Raw genomic sequence first — 16,348 nt, forward strand, 5'->3', positions numbered from 1 at the left:
GAGAATAATGATTTGACGGTGATATTCATGAGTCTTTTGGGGTACAGGAAATTTTCTATTTTTTGACTTGAATATCTTTATGTGAGTGTGTACATTTTGTCAAATATGTGTATGATTTTTGCATATTATGTATTGTAAATGAATACAAAACCTTTATTTCCAAAGAAATGTATGAATAGAACTAATAGTGTCTCATCTGCCTTCCTCATATGTTTTTTAAATTGAGGTATGATTGACATATAACATTATATTAGTTTCGGGTTTACAACTTAATGAGTCCATATTTGTATACACTGTGAAATGATCACTGCAATAAGTCTAGTTCCCCCATCACCATATAAAATTACAAAATATGCAACACAGCATTATTGACTATAGTCACCATGCTATACATTACATTCTTATAACTTATTATTTTATGACTAGAACTTTATACCACTGACCCTCTTCACTCATTTTGCTTACCCTCCAACCCCCTCTTCTCTGGTAAATGCAATCTGTTCTCTGTATCTGTGAGTTCTCTTCTGTTTGTTTGCTTTGATTTTTTTAGATTCCACATATAGTGAGATCATACAGTATTTGTCTTTTTCTGTCTGGCTTATTTCACTTAGCATAATACCCTCCAGGTCCATCCACATTGTCACAAATGGCAAGATTTCATTCCCTTTTATGGATGAGTAGTATTCCTCTGTGTGTGTGTGTGTGTGTGTGTGTGTGTGTGTGTGTGTGTAAATATTCCTTGTTCTCTTGGTTGGAAGTTTTTGCTTTTGGCCTTTAGGATAGATCATGCCTTTCTGTTCTGTCCTTCAAAGTTTCTAAGCAGTACTGAAAAGTATACTTTTTGCCTCTTTAATGTTTCTTTTGTGTGTGTGTGTGTGACTTAACTTCTTTCCTATTTGATATGTTTATGTGAATATTTTAATGAAGCAAACTGATTATATTGCTTTATTTCTCTCTGCATAAGTTTGAACAGAATATTCATTTTCATAAACTAAGGTATAATTTTTAAAAGTGAGAGATTTAACTAAATGATGATAACTTTAAGACTTCTGGATGTCAACATAAAGAAACGTTAGCATGACATTGGTAGCCATGGTTTTCAGAGTTAGACCTTGTCCTTTTATGCCACAGTATTTGTTATAAATTTTAATACTAAAAGCTAAATTTTAAACTTCATTATATCAATGCAAATGTAGTTCTGCAAAATGAAAAAAGACATTTTGGAAAGTGATCTGAAATTGGAGATTAGTTTATTCTCTCAAAAATGATTGTTTCCCTCAGTGGAATATTTTAGCTAATTCCCTTTTTATAGCAATTTCAGACCACTAAGATTTGCGGGAACCTAAATCTACTACAAGCAAAGGTTGTCATATGTTTAATATAGTGAAAATGCATCAAAGAAAAACATATTCTTCAACTTTTGTGGCAATGTGTATGTGTATAAAAATGTTTATGGTTTGTGTACATATACATACACACATATATACATTCATATGCCAGATATATATTAGATATATCTGATATATATCTGATATGATAATTATATATGTTTGTGTCCATATATATATAGATATAAAAATGTATTTCAAGGAGATGTGAATATATATGAACAATTCACACCTCCTTGAAATACATTTATAAAGATAAGTAGATGGATTTCAATTTATGTGTTAAATCTTTTTTTATGTTTTAAATCTTAATAAGTTCAGTGATGAGAACTCTCTGGAAAAAAGTTAATACTCCTTAGTAAATATGAGCAAAATAAAATATTTAAGTAAAAGAAAATTTAATTATGTTTTTAAATATGACTCAATCAGTAATGACAGAGAATAAATAAACCTCCCCCGAACTTCTTTAATCAAATTTTCTTAGATCACAAATACCACACAACATTGACGACAGAAAACTGAAATTAAAAAGTATAAATGCTAATTTAGGTGGGGTGAATTAATAAAGACAGCTATGCATAACTAAAATTTAAAACTTTAATAAACAGCTAAAACTTTCATTTTTAATCAACTTTTTTATATTTAACATTTTTTAAGCAAAGAGGCTATATTAAGTTTGCAGTTTTTACGACTGAAGAAGGGGAAGTTCCTAAATACATAGTTTAAATTTTGGAACTAATCATAGGCAGAAAACATTATGACTAATACTGACTCACAGAAAGGAAAGTCTTTGAAAAGATTATAAATGTAGTGGTTATCACATTCTACATAATTTTCTAGAATAAACTTTTTAATTGCCTTATTTATAGGCCTAGCCATCTGGAATGATGGTAAGAGAAGAGGGGGCACCCCAAGTTTCAGGTCACCTAGCTTATGGGCTATTAAACAGAATACTAGGTGAACGTACATTCATCTTTTCCTAGTACAGGGCTCCTGACACAGGGGTTTCATTGCAAGCAGAAATTTATACAGGTTGATTTGAAAAGAAAAAAATGTGAATCAAAAGTGATATGATTTATTACAGGTATTAATTTGAATGGTCAGTAAGAGAAGCAACAAGTCAACTCTAACTAGTAGCAGTCCAGTTACACAGGCTCAATGTTAGTATGTCAGTAATTTAGAATTCTTCAGCATAATGGGGCATTACGTGTTAATTTGATCTACAGCCCAGACAAAATATTTGCTGTATTCAGAAATTTATACCCCAAGGATGGTCAGCTAGCATTCAATTGAAAAGTCACTCTCTTGGAGGTGGCTACCGGAGTGCTTCATCTATCTTATATGTGATCAGCTCCATTAACTCACTAATTTATGAAATAAGATATTTATAAAACAAAAATGGGTTTCCATTAGTAACGAATGGCTTTAGTGGTTAACCTTAAAGAGTAATACCTTCAGGTTGGTCCCTAAATTGTCTGATCTCTAAAAGATGTTAAACCAAACCCTGTGCCTACAATCAATATGGTGACAGTCACCTGCAGTAAAATGGCTTGAGGTATTTTGGTTTTGTAATTCTTCTTTTTCCAGGATACCCTAAAGGACAGAGAGAGAGAGATTCCCCAAGTACACAGAAAAAATTGGAGCACGCTTTTGTGTCCACTTGGTAATAAATGTCTAAAACCATGGCAGATTTGGGGTTATTTTAGCCTAGTAGCAAGATGTAACAGAATAGCCAATCTTCAGTATTTTCTAAATATTGGTGACTGCCAAGATCTAGCAAAGAAATATACTTGTGAAGAAATAAAAAGAGTGACTTACATACATTCAGAAAAGTCAACTCAATCCTTCTATACATATTAACCATTATTTTCCCTTTATATATATATATATATATATATATATATATATATATATATATATATATATATAAAACATCTTTATTGGAGTATAATTGCTTTACAATGGTGTGTTAGTTTCTGCTTTATAACAAAGTGAATCAGCTATACATATACATATATCCCCATATCTCCTTCCTCTTGCATCTCCCTCCCACCCTCACTATCCCACCTCTCTAGGTGGTCACAAAGCACTGAGCTGATCTCCCTGTGCTATGCAGCTGCTTCCCACTAGCTATCTATTTTACATTTGGTAGTATATATAAGTCCATGCCATTCTCTCACTTTGTCCCAGCTTACCCTTCCCCCTCCCCATGTCCTCAAGTCCATTCTCTACATCTGCATCTTTATTCCTGTCCTGCCCCTTGGTTCTTCATCACCATTATTTTTTTTTTTTAGATTCCATATACATGTGTTAGCATATGGTATTTATTTTTCTCTTTCTGACTTACTTCACTGTGTGTGTGTGCATGTGTATTTTCTAACATTTCTTAGAACATTTCCCTGCTTTCATTATTGTTTACATCAATGGATACTAGACATCTTTTATTTCATTAAATTGACATTGCCATAAAGTGAGAATCATTATTTTGATTGAAATAATGAAATCATTCCACAGTGACTCTATTTCTTCTTCTTATGACATTCTTTCTACCCAAGATTAGATCTCTCTACAATGCCCTATGGATGGCTATTGATTCTCCTGTGCTACAAACTAAACTCATGGAAAAATTTCTCTCCTCCTACACAATTGCTCTTCTTTAAAGCAACACTTCCCACTCAACGTCCTCTTACCTCTCACATGTCTTTCTAAATGCTCAGGTCTCTACAAAAAAAAAAAAGTCCATTTGTGATTCCTCTCCATAATGCTACAAAAGGAAATGATCCCTGTTATTTAATTCTTCATTAATAAACTGCATAAAAAAAACCAATGACCAAGCCTTTCTTCTGCTGGATCACTGCAATTATTAAGTGGGTGCTTGGGTGTTGGACACGCCTAAAGCAAAATAACTAATCTGTATATTCCTCAAGATGCAGAGACTCTCTTGTTGCATTTAAATTGTCCTAAAATCTCTCATTAAAGATCACTATTTCAACTTCTTATGGACATAACATCTTATGGACAAACCCGAACGAACTTTCTGGCCAACCCTACACACACACACACACACACACACACACGCACACACGCGTGCGCGTGCATGAAACATAGTATGTACCTGCGTTTGGTGTACTAGCTGGTGCAAGGAGTGAAAATACTAAAAAACTTTGCAGTTTGCCAAGGTCCATAAATAGTCATTTAAGCCAGGAAAACAAGTTGAAGCTATGGTAAAGGAAATGGAGTCTCTGATCTTAAACAGGAATGGGAGGGAGTCTGCGGAACCAAAGTGATAGCATTATTTAACTCACAGCTTCTGCAAGAAAAATTCTTAAATTCCACAATGATTTATGTTGACTTGACTTCCCTTGTTAGGCTCTAGAAAGGGGTTAGCAAGGGAAATGGCTCTACATACTATCATCATCAGTGAAAGAAAAGGACTCAAGGATTTACTATTAACCCCATCAAATCACAAAAATCACAGCACCAGCATGTTGATGTAATAGTTATTACTATTAGGTAAATTAGTTGAGTCAATGTGCGTCAAAACATCTGATTTACTTATACTTCACTGCAACCACATCTTCAAAGGCATATACTTTTCTTCTTTTTCTTTTTGAATTTTATTTTATTTTTTTATACAGCAGGTTCTTATTAGTTATTTATTTTATACACATTAGTGTATACATGTCAATCCCAATCTCCCAGTTCATCACACCACCACCCCCATCCCCCCCCCCACTTTCCCCCCTTGGTGCCCATACGTTTGTTCTCTACATCTGTGTCTCTATTTCTGTCTTACAAACTGGTTCATCTGTACCATTTTTTTTGATTCCACATATATGTGTTAATATACGATATTTGTTTTCTCTTTCTGACTTACTTCACTCTGTATGACAGTTTCTAGGTCCATCCACGTCTCTACAAATGACCCAATTTTGTTCCTTTTTAAGGCACAGTAATATTCCTTTGTATATATGTACCACATCTTCTTTATCCATTCGTCTGTCGAAGGGCATTTAGGTTGCTTCCATGCCCTGGCTATTGTAAATAGTGTTGCAATGAACATTGGGTGCATGTGTCTTTTTGAATTATGCTTTTCTCTGGGTATATGCCCAGTAGTGGGATTGTTGGGTCATATGGTAATTCTATTTTTGGTTTTTTAAGGAACTTCCATACTGTTCTCTATAGTGGCTGTATCAATTTACATTCCCACCAACAGTGCAAGAGGGTTCCCTTTTCTCCATACCCTCTCCAGCATTTGTTGTTTGTAGATTTTCTGATGATGGCCATTCGGACCGGTGTGAGTTAATACCTTATTGTAGTTTTGATTTGCATTTCTCTAATAATTAGTGATGTTGAGCAGCTTTCCATGTGCCTCTTGGCCATCTGTATGTCTTCTTTGGAGAAATGTCTACTTAGATCTTCAGCCCATTTTTTGATTGGGTTGTTTGTTTTTTTTAATATTGAGCTGCATGAGCTGTATATATTTTGGAGATAAATCCTTTGTCCGTTGATTTGTTTGCAAACATTTTCTCCCATTCTGAGGGTTGTTTTTTCATCTTGTTTATAATTTCCTTTGCTGTGCAAAAGCTTTTAAGTTTCATTAGGTCCCATTGGTTTATTTTTGTTTTTATTTTCATTACTCTATGAGGTAGGTCAAAAAAGATCTTGCTGTGATTTATGTCAAAGAGTGTTCTTCCTATGTTTTCCTCTAGGAGTTTTTTAGTGTCCAATCTTACATTTAAGTCTTTAATCCATTTAGAGTTTATTTTTGTGTATGGTGTTAAGAAATGTTCTAATTTCTTTTTTTACTTGTAGCTGTCCAGTTTTTCCAGCACCACTGATTGAAGAGACTGTCTTTTCTCCACTGAATATCCTTGCCTCCTTTGTCATAGAATAGTTGACCATAGGTGTGTGGGTTTATCTCTGGGCTTTCTGTTCTGTTCCATTGATCTATACTATATTTCTGTTTCTGTGCCTGTACCATACTGTCTTGATTACTGTAGCTTTGTAGTATAGTCTGAAGTCAGAGAATCTGATTCCTCCAGCTCCATTTTTTTCCCTCAAGATTGCTTTGGCTATTTGGGGTCTTTTGTGTCTCCATACAAATTTTAAGAATTTTTGTTCTAGTTCTGTAAAAAAATCCGTTGGTAATTTGATCGGCATTGCATTGAAGCTGTAGATTGCATTGACTAGAATAGTCATTTTCACAATATTGATTCTTCCAATCCAAGAACATGGTATATCTCTCCATCTGTTTGTGCCACGTTTGATTTCTTTCATCAGTGTCTTAGAGTTGTCTGAGTACAGGTCCTTTACCTCCTTACGTAGGTTTATTCCTAGGTATTTTATTCTATTTGTTGCGATGGTGAATGGGATTGTTTCCTTAATTTCTCTTCCTGATCTTTCATTGTTAGTGTATAGGAATGCAAGAGATTTCTGTGCATTAATTTTTTATCCTGCAACTTTACTAAATTCATTGATTAACTCTAGTAGTTTTCTGGTGGCATCTTTAGGATTATCTATGTATAGTATCATGTCATCTGCAAACAGTGACAGTTTTACTTCTTCTTTTCCAATTTGTATTCCTTTTATTTCTTTCTCTTCTCTGATTGCTGTGGCTAGGACTTCCAAAACTATGTTGAATAAGAGTGGTGAGACTGGACAACCTTGTCTTCTTCTTGATCTTAGAGGAAATGCTTTCAGTTTTTCACCATAGAGAATGATGTTTGCTGTGGGCTTGTCATATATGGCCTTTATTATGTTGAGGTAGACACCCTCTATGCCCACTTTCTGGAGAGTTTTTATCATAAATGGGTGTTGAATTTTGTCGAAAGCTTTTTCTGCATTATTGAGATGATCATATGGTTTTTATCCTTCAATTTGTTAATATGGTTCATCACATTGATTGATTTGCATATATTGAAGAATCCTTGCATTCCTGGGATAAACCCCACTTGATCATGGTATATGATCCTTTTAATGTGCTGTTGGATGCTGTTTGCTATTGTTTTGTTGAGGATTTTTGTATCTATGTTCATCAGTGATATTGACCTGTAGTTTTCTTTCTTTGTGACATCTTTGTCTGGTTTTGGTATCAGGTTGATGGTGGCCTTGTAGAATGAGTTTGAGAGTGTTCCTCCCTCTGCTATATTTTGGAAGAGTTTGAGAAGGATAGGTGTTAGCTCTTCTCTAAATGTTTGATAGAATTTGCCTGTGGAGCCACCTGGTCCTGGGCTTTTGCTTGTTGGAAGATTTTTAATCATAGTCTCAATTTCAGTGCTTGTGATTGGTCTGTTTATATTTTCTATTTCTTCCTGGTTCAGTCTCAGAAGGTTGTGCTTTTCAAAGAATTTGTCCATTTCTTCCAGGTTGTTCATCTTATTGGCATAGAGTTGCTTGTAGTAGTCTCTTATGATGCTTTGTATTTCTGTGGTGTCCGTTGTAACTTCCCCTTTTTCAATTCTAATTTTATTGATTTGAGTCTTCTCCCTCTTTTTCTTGATGAGTCTGGCTAAAGGTTTATCAATTTTGTTTATCTTCTCAAAGAACCAGCTTATAATTTTGTTGATCTTTGGTATTGTTTTCTTTGTTTCTGGTTCATTTATTTCTGCTATGATCTTTATGATTTCTTTCCTTCTACTAACTTTGGGTTTTGTTTGTTCTTCTTTCTGGTTCCTTTAGGTGTAAGGTTAGATTGTTTATTTGAGATTTTTCTTGTTTCTTGAGGTAGGATTGTAGTGCTGTAAACTTCCCTCTTAGAACTGCTTTTGCTGCATCCCATAGATTTTGGATCATCGTGTTTTCTTTGTCATTTGTCTCTAGGTAATTTTTTATTTCCTCTTTGATTTCTTCAGTGATCTCTTGGTTATTTCATAATGTATTTTTTAGCCTCCAGGTATCTGTGTTTTTTACGTTTTTTTCCCTGTAATTGATTTCTAATCTCATAGTGTTGTGGTCAGAAAAGATGCTTGATATGATTTCAGTTTTCTTAAATTTATGAAGCTTGATTTGTGACCCAAGATGTGATATCCTGGAGAATGTTCCTTGTGCACTTGAGAAGAAGTGTAATCTGCTGTTTTTGGTTGCAATGTCCTATAATTATCAATTAAATCTATCTGATTTATTGTGTCATTTAAAGCCTTAGTTTCCTTATTAATTTTCTGTCTGGATGATCTGTCCATTGGTGTAAGTGAGGTGTTAAAGTGCTCCATTATTACTGTGTTACTGTCGATTTCATCTCTTATAGCTCTTAGCATTTGCCTTATGTATTGTTATGCTCCTATGTTGGGTGCATATATATTTATAATTGTTATATCTTCTTCTTGGATTGATCCCTTGATCATTATGTAGTGTTCTTCCTTGTCTCTTGTAACATTCTTCATTTTAAAGTCTATTTTATCTGATATGAGTATTGTTACTCTAGCTTTCTTTTGATTTCCATTTTCATGGAATATCTTTTCCCAGCCCCTCACTTTCAGTCTGTATGTGTCCCTAGATCTGAAGTGGGTCTCTTGTAGACAGCATACACATGGGTCTTGTTTTTGTATCCATTCAGCGAGCCTGTGTCTTTTGGTTGGAGCATTTAATCCATTCACATTTAAGGTGATTATCGATATGTATGTTCCTATGGCCATTTTCTTAATTGTTTTGGGTTTGTTTTTGTAGGTCCTTTTCTTCTCTTGTGTTTCCCACTTAAAGAAGTTCCTTTAGCTTTTGTTGTACAGCTGGTTTGCTGGTTGGTGCTGAATTCTCTTAGTTTTTGCTTGTCTGTAAATCTTTTGATTTCTCCATCAAATCTGAATGAGATCCTTGCCGGGTAGAGTAATCTTGGTTGTAGGTTCTTCCCTTTCATCACTTTAAATATATCGTGCCACTCCCTTCTGGCTTGTAGAGTTTCTGCTGAGAAATCAGCTGTTAACCTTATGGGAGTTCCCTTGTATGTTATTTGCTGTCTTTCCCTTGTTGCTTTTGATAAGTTTTCTTTGTCTTTAATTTTTGTCAGTTTGATTACTATGTGTCTCAGCATGTTTCTCCTTGGGTTTACCCTGCCTGGGACTCTCTGTGCTTCCTGGACTTGGGTGGTGCTTTCCTTTCCCATATTAGGGAAGTTTTTGACTATAATCTCTTCAAATATTTTCTCGGGTCCTTTCTCTCTCCCTTCTCCTTCTGGGACCCCTATAATGTGAATGTTGGTGCATTTAATGTTGTCCCAGAGGTCTCTTAGGCTATCTTTATTTCTTTCATTCTTTTTTCTTTATTTTGTTCCGTGGCAGTGAATTCCACCATTGTGTCTTCCAGGTCACTTATCCGTTCTTCTGCCTCACTTTTTCTGCTATTGATTCCTTCTAGTGTATTTTTCAATTCAGTTGTTGTATTTTTCATCTCTGTTTGTTTGTTCTTTAATTCTTCTAGGTCTTTGTAAACATTTCTTGCATCTTCTCGATTTTTGCCTCCATTCTTTTTCTGAGGTCCTGGATCATCTTCACTATCATTATTCTGAACTCTTTTTCTGGAAGGTTTCCTATCTCCACTTCATTTAATTGTTTTTCTGGGGTTTTATCTTTTTCCTTCATCTGGTACATAGTCCTCTGCCTTTTCATTTTGTCTGTCTTTCTGTGAATGTCGTTTTTGTTCCACAGGCTGCAGGACTTAGTTCTTCTTGCTTGTGTTGTCTGACCTCTCGTGGATGAGGCTATCTGAGAGGATGTGCAAGCTTCCTGAAGGGAGGGACTGGTGGTGGGTAGAGCTGGGTATTTCTATGGTGGGAAGAGCTCAGTAAAACTTTAATCCTCTTGTCTACTGATGGGTAGGGTTGAGTTCCCTCCCTCTTGGTTGTTTGGCCTGAGGTGACCCAACACTGGAGGTTACAGCTCTTTGGTGGGGTTAATGGCAGACTCCAGAAGGGCTCATGCCAAGGAGTACTTCCCAGAACTTCTGCTGCCAGTGTCCTTGTCCCCGCAGTGAGCCACAGCCACCCCCTGCCTCTGCAGGAGACCCTCCAACACTAGCAGGTAGGTCTGGTTCAGTCTCCCCTGGGGTCACTGCTCCTTCCCCTGGGTCCCGATGCACACACTACTTTGTGTGTGCCCTCCAAGATTGGAGTCTCTGTTTCACCCCGTCCTGTCGAAGTCCTGCAATCAAATCCCACTAGCCTTCAAAGTCTGATTCTCTGGGAATTCCTCCTCCCATTGCCGGACCCCCTGGTTGGGAAGCCTGACATGGGGCTCAGAACCTTTACTCCAGTGGGTGGACTTCTGTGGTATAATTGCTCTCCAGTTTGTGAGTCACCCACCCAGCAGTTATGGTATTTGATTTTATTGTGATTGTGCCCCTCCTACCATCTAATTGTGGCTTCTCCCTTGTCTTTGTATGTGAGGTATCTTTTTTTTGGTGAGTTCCGGTGTCTTCCTGTGACTGATTGTTCAGCAGTTAGTTGTGATTCCAGTGCTCTCGCAAGAGGGAGTCTGTATTTCTTCTAATATATGTTTCTGAGCACTAAGGTTCAGTATATTTGCCTTAATTTTTGACCCAAGGCTATGTGCTCATGAGATATTTTTATCCATTATTCAAACTTCCTAACCTATTTCAGAACATTTACTCAGTGGTAAATTAAATATATAATGATGTTCACTTGACCCTTTATTATACTTGATTTCATTTGCATGTGGCTTTTAAAAAACATATTGTCCCTAACACAGAAGTGGAATAAAACAGTAGTCTCACTCCTAATATTTGAATGTCCTAGAGCAAGATTAAAAATGGAGGTGTACATATATGTCTATTATTTAAGCAGAGCTAAATAATTTAAACAAAGCTAATACTCTATTAAATAATACAGTTTCTATCCTCTACACAACTTGACAAATATATCTTCAAAATTACATAAATGGTCAGATGCAAACTTAGAATTGTTGGCTCCTTTAGAGTTCTAGGCCAGAACCAGGCCTCATGGATGGCTTTGAAGTGTTCAAGATTTCAGTGGAAGAAGTAACAGTACCTGTGGTAGAAACAGCAAGAGAACTAGAATGAGAAGTGAAGCCTTAAGATGTGATTGAATTGCTGCAATCTCATGATAAAACTTTAACAGACGAGGAGTTGCTTCTTATGGATGAGCAAAGAAAGTGGTTTCTTGAGAAAGAACGTACTCCTGGTGAAGATGCTTTGAAGATTGTTGAAATGACAACAAAAGATTTAGAATATTACATAACTTTAGTGATAAAGCAGCAGCAGTGTTTGAGAGCATTGACTCCAATTTTGAAAGAAGTCTTACTGTGGATAAAATGTTGTCAAAGAATTGTATACTACAGGAAAATGCTATGCTAGTCTTTCTTTGTTCCTGAGTCAATCAATAGGGCAAACTTCACTGTTGTCTTATTTTAAGAAGTTGCCATAGCCATTCCAACCTTCTACAAACACCACCCTGATCACTCAGCAGCCATCAACTTTTAGACAAGACCCCCACTAGCCAAAGGATTATGACTTCCTAAAGGCTGAGATGATGGTTAGCATTTTTTGGGGGGCAATAAATTATTTTTTAATTAAGATGTGTCCATTGTTTTATTAGACATAATGGTATTGCACACTTAGTAGACTACAATATAGTGTAAACATAACTTTTGTATGCACTGGGAAACAAAAACTTTTCTATGACTCACTTTATTGCAGTATTTGCTTTATTGTGGTGGTCTGGAACCAAACCCACAATATCTCTGAGGTATGCCTGTAGTTTCTCAGTGTTGATAACAAAATACCACATGTCAGGTGGCTGAAAGCAGCAGGAATTTATTCTCTCATAATTCTAGAGGTTAAAAATCAGAAATCAAGGGGTTGGCAGGACTATGCTCCCTCTGAAAGCTCTCAGGAAGAACCCTACATGGTCTCTTTTTAGCTTTTGGCTTCTCCTAGTAATCCTTGGCATCCCGAGCCTTGTAGCTACATCGCTCCCATTTCTGTCTCTACTGTCATATAACCTTCTTCTCAGTGTGTCTCTTCTCTGTGTCTCTTTTCCTCTTATGTGGACACCAGGTATTGATTTTAGAGCTCACCTTAATCTAGTATGACCCCATCTTAATATAACTAATTACATCTGTGAAGTCTATATTTCCAAATAAGGTCACTTTGAATTTCTGGGTAGACGTAAATTTTGAGGTGATACTATTCAACACAATATATCTGTCTAAGATGCTTCATTTACTTTCTCACACATTTCCTCTAAGAATATGCCCTTAACAAATTCTTAGGGACCACTTCTAAGAAATCTGAAATCTATACTAATACACTATTATACCCTTAGTATATAATATACAGTAGCAAAGTATTTAGCACATAACGAAATATGTATATTTAATGCTAAAAAGTACACTTTATCAGGAACATGGGTAAATGTATGTATGGGAAATTGATAAATATGTGTGAATAGGAATTGGTAAGTATAAGAAGAAAGTACACACTACATTAGGAAGAGTTTTGGAAATTACTCTCCTATTCTGTTTGGAGAATGATTTTGCAAAAATAATAATAATTTCTGGAGGGAAATTTGGCTTCATTAACTAGTTCAAGCTATTTATTAAGCACCTGCTATCTTCTAGGTGGTCAAGACACATTAGTGGAACAAAACTGACAGAAATCTCTACCCTTAGGAAGCTTACATTTTGGTGGAAAAGTATATGAATTAATTATATATATATGTATATATATACATATATATAATAAACTATATATATTCTATTGATTCTATAAAGAACACTTTAGAGCTATTTAAAGACTTATATTTCAAATATGGCATTACACCTAAATTTGGTTGCCCTTATAATTGCTTCCAGGTATATATGTGGCCTGGAAGAGAAATATTTGAAGTATGTATTACTTGTAATAGGGGTGAAGAGCAGAAAGCAAGTGTAAAGCTAACAAATGGAGGGCTGAGATTTGATGAATTATAATCAATTATAATCAACTTACATTCTTCAACTTCAAGTAGAACTCCTATAGGCTTAAGCAATTTCCAAGACAGTAAGGAACTCAAAAATAAAAGAATATCATATTAAAAACCAGGACAAAATTTCAATAGATCTATCTTAATTCTTGAAAATTATTTTGTTTATGATTTTGTTTACATTGTTTATAATTGTGTTCCATTATGCTCACTAAAACATTTTCTGTTATATTTACAAATAATAACGCTAAGTGAAGTTGAGTAAAATGCTAAAATTTTGCCCAAGACAAAACAACCAAACAAAGTCTCTCCAAATCATAAAAAAATGGAATTAAGGAAACAAATCTTAACTGATCATTTGTAAGAATAAAGCTGTAGCTAGTAGAATACGTAGGACAAACAAAAGAACTCTGCACTCTAGCAATTGTAGATATATAATGTAGATATAAAAAGACAAATCAAATCTTCTCTTACACTAGTTACTGCCATAACGGTAAACAGCAATTTTGAAATGGTGAGTTTAGACTTTTCTCTACAAATCTTTCTATAACGTATATCCTATTCCTAAGTCTGCTCCTCAAATTCTTTATGTTTTTTGTTCTACAACTCATTTTTCCAACAGTTCATTCCTTTAAAGAATATCAATAGTATTTCTAAATGAAGAAAGAAACTATTATCTGTTATTTTATGTTCAACTCCTCCACCTCATCTGTGCCATGTCAATACAGTAATGGGCAAAGAGAAAGATAGTATCATTCTTGCAAGTTATTTATAGCATTTTCAAATTATGATTAAGATAAATTATTCACAGACCCACAAAGACTCATGCTAAACAATTGTGGCAATCTTAGATAACACACCATCTTGTCATTGTGATACTCTGTCAAATAAATGCTTGAAGTTAAACCTTTGACCCTGAGAAGATTTAGGGCAAGGATTATGGAGGAAGGGGCAGTGACTTCAAATTCACTCACTGCTGTGATGTTGGTTTTTATTTTATTTTTTTCTTTATCTTTTTTCCTACTTTATGTCAAAGAAGCAGTCAATGTTAAAACTGTTCTCAATTTCCAAATGGAAAATACTACTCCTTTATGGTAAGAAAACAAACAAAAAACAAACAGAAATGCATTGGTTTCTTATCTTATTGATGTCAAAGATTTTTTTATAATCATCACTGGAATGTTTCAAAAACTTTTGGTCTTCCAAAAAATTTGGAAGGTCTGTAACTCAAAGAAAACGCAAACAGACCTTCATTTTAATAACATTTTAGTTTCACATTTTAAACAAGTTCCATTATCACAGAAGTGCTCAGGCTAGTAGCTGTTCCTTCATGTCAAAATGTGTCTGACTAAAATCAGAAATGGAAAGCAATATACTCTTTTCTATTTACCTTATTTTATCTGCTCAGTCCTATGCCATTTTCATTCTAGAAGACTGTAGAAGTGTGGAGACAGTACTTTCAGGTACATAGATGACTACAAGTTTCATTCTAGTACATCAGCTATATTCCTTTACAAGACCAGATAAATCAGAACCCGTGGATCTATGATAATCATACTATAACACAGAAACCCTCTGAAAGCGTAGTCCCTTATTGCCTATCACCTTCTGAGCCTGCCCCTGAATCTTGCACTAGGAGAGAAGAAACATAGGTTGTAGTAAATTGTGAAGTATGTATAATCAACACATTCCCTGACCGCAGCATGAAAAGTCATAGACTATCACTGCCTATTCAGCCAGGATAGTTTTTTGAGATCTTAGGTAGAAGTGGAAAGAGGCTGTTTTTGCCAACCAAACATGAGGGTACACTGATCATGCACTCATGGTTCTTAGGGAAAGCAGACAAGAAAAATAGAAAGCAAAAGCAAATAAATAAATAAATAAATAAAGAATGAATTTAAAATCTTTAATTCCAAATGACAGAAAAAGAAGTAAATTCTATACTATTAGCTACTATCATTTTGGCTAAATGGTAGGCATTTAGGCTTGAGAAAGTAGTCAACTTAATCGAGGGCAGGAAAAACAAATGGTCCTTGGTAATTCTGTAAAAATGTCATCAGACTGAACAAGTGGTCAATTTTCAGAGGTAACCAATGGCACACCTTTCACTGTGGATAAATGGTTATTGATGACAATAGTAAGAAAAGCAAACATCAAACAGAAGGCTTGGCTTTGCTTTAAATTACTTTGATTTAAAATTAGGGTGGCATGATTCCATTTCTGCTTTTATTTAAATCCATGTTTGAATAGCTTAATAGCAATACAGAGTGCTTTTAAGAAACATAAAACAATATAATGTAGTTGATATATAATCTACTTTTATATTTATATAAATAGATCTAAATACTTGTTTGTGTGTGAGCATTTACATAATATGGACATTAAAGGCAAATGCTCATCACCAAATTGTTGAAGGATTATATAAAAGAATATGAGTTGCACTGTACAATATGAAACATAATAGCTGACTTTTATTCATTTGTTACATTATCTTTCTTTTGGTAAGATATGGAATATTATGATTCCCTGGAGATAAATGCACATGAATAAATCACCAATACGAAGAAACTGTCAAGATCAAAGTTAAAAGTAGCACTGCATGCAGAAATTTTGAGTCTTTAAGAAAATAAAACATTATTACTTGATTATTTCAGGCACATGAACCTCAGTGGCAGGAATAATATGAAAATTAATATGTTGATCTTTTTTTTTTTTTTTTTTTAAATTATTTATTTATTTATGGCCATGTTTGGTCTTCGTTTCTGTGCGAGGGCTTTCTCTAGTTGCGGCAAGTGGGGGCCACTCTTCATCGCGGTGCGCGGGCCTCTCATTATCACGGCCTCTCTTGTTGCGGAGCACAGGCTCCAGACGCGCAGGCTCAGTAATTGTGGCTCACAGGGCTAGTTGCTCCGCGGCATGTGGGATCTTCCCAGACCAGGGCTCGAACCCATGTCCCCTGCATTGGCAGGCAGATTCCCAACCACTGCGCCACCAGGGAAGCCCAATATGTTGATCTTTTAAAGACTAA

Source organism: Balaenoptera ricei, chromosome 4 (genome assembly GCF_028023285.1).
Source record: "Balaenoptera ricei isolate mBalRic1 chromosome 4, mBalRic1.hap2, whole genome shotgun sequence".
NCBI classification, from domain to species: domain Eukaryota; kingdom Metazoa; phylum Chordata; class Mammalia; order Artiodactyla; family Balaenopteridae; genus Balaenoptera; species Balaenoptera ricei.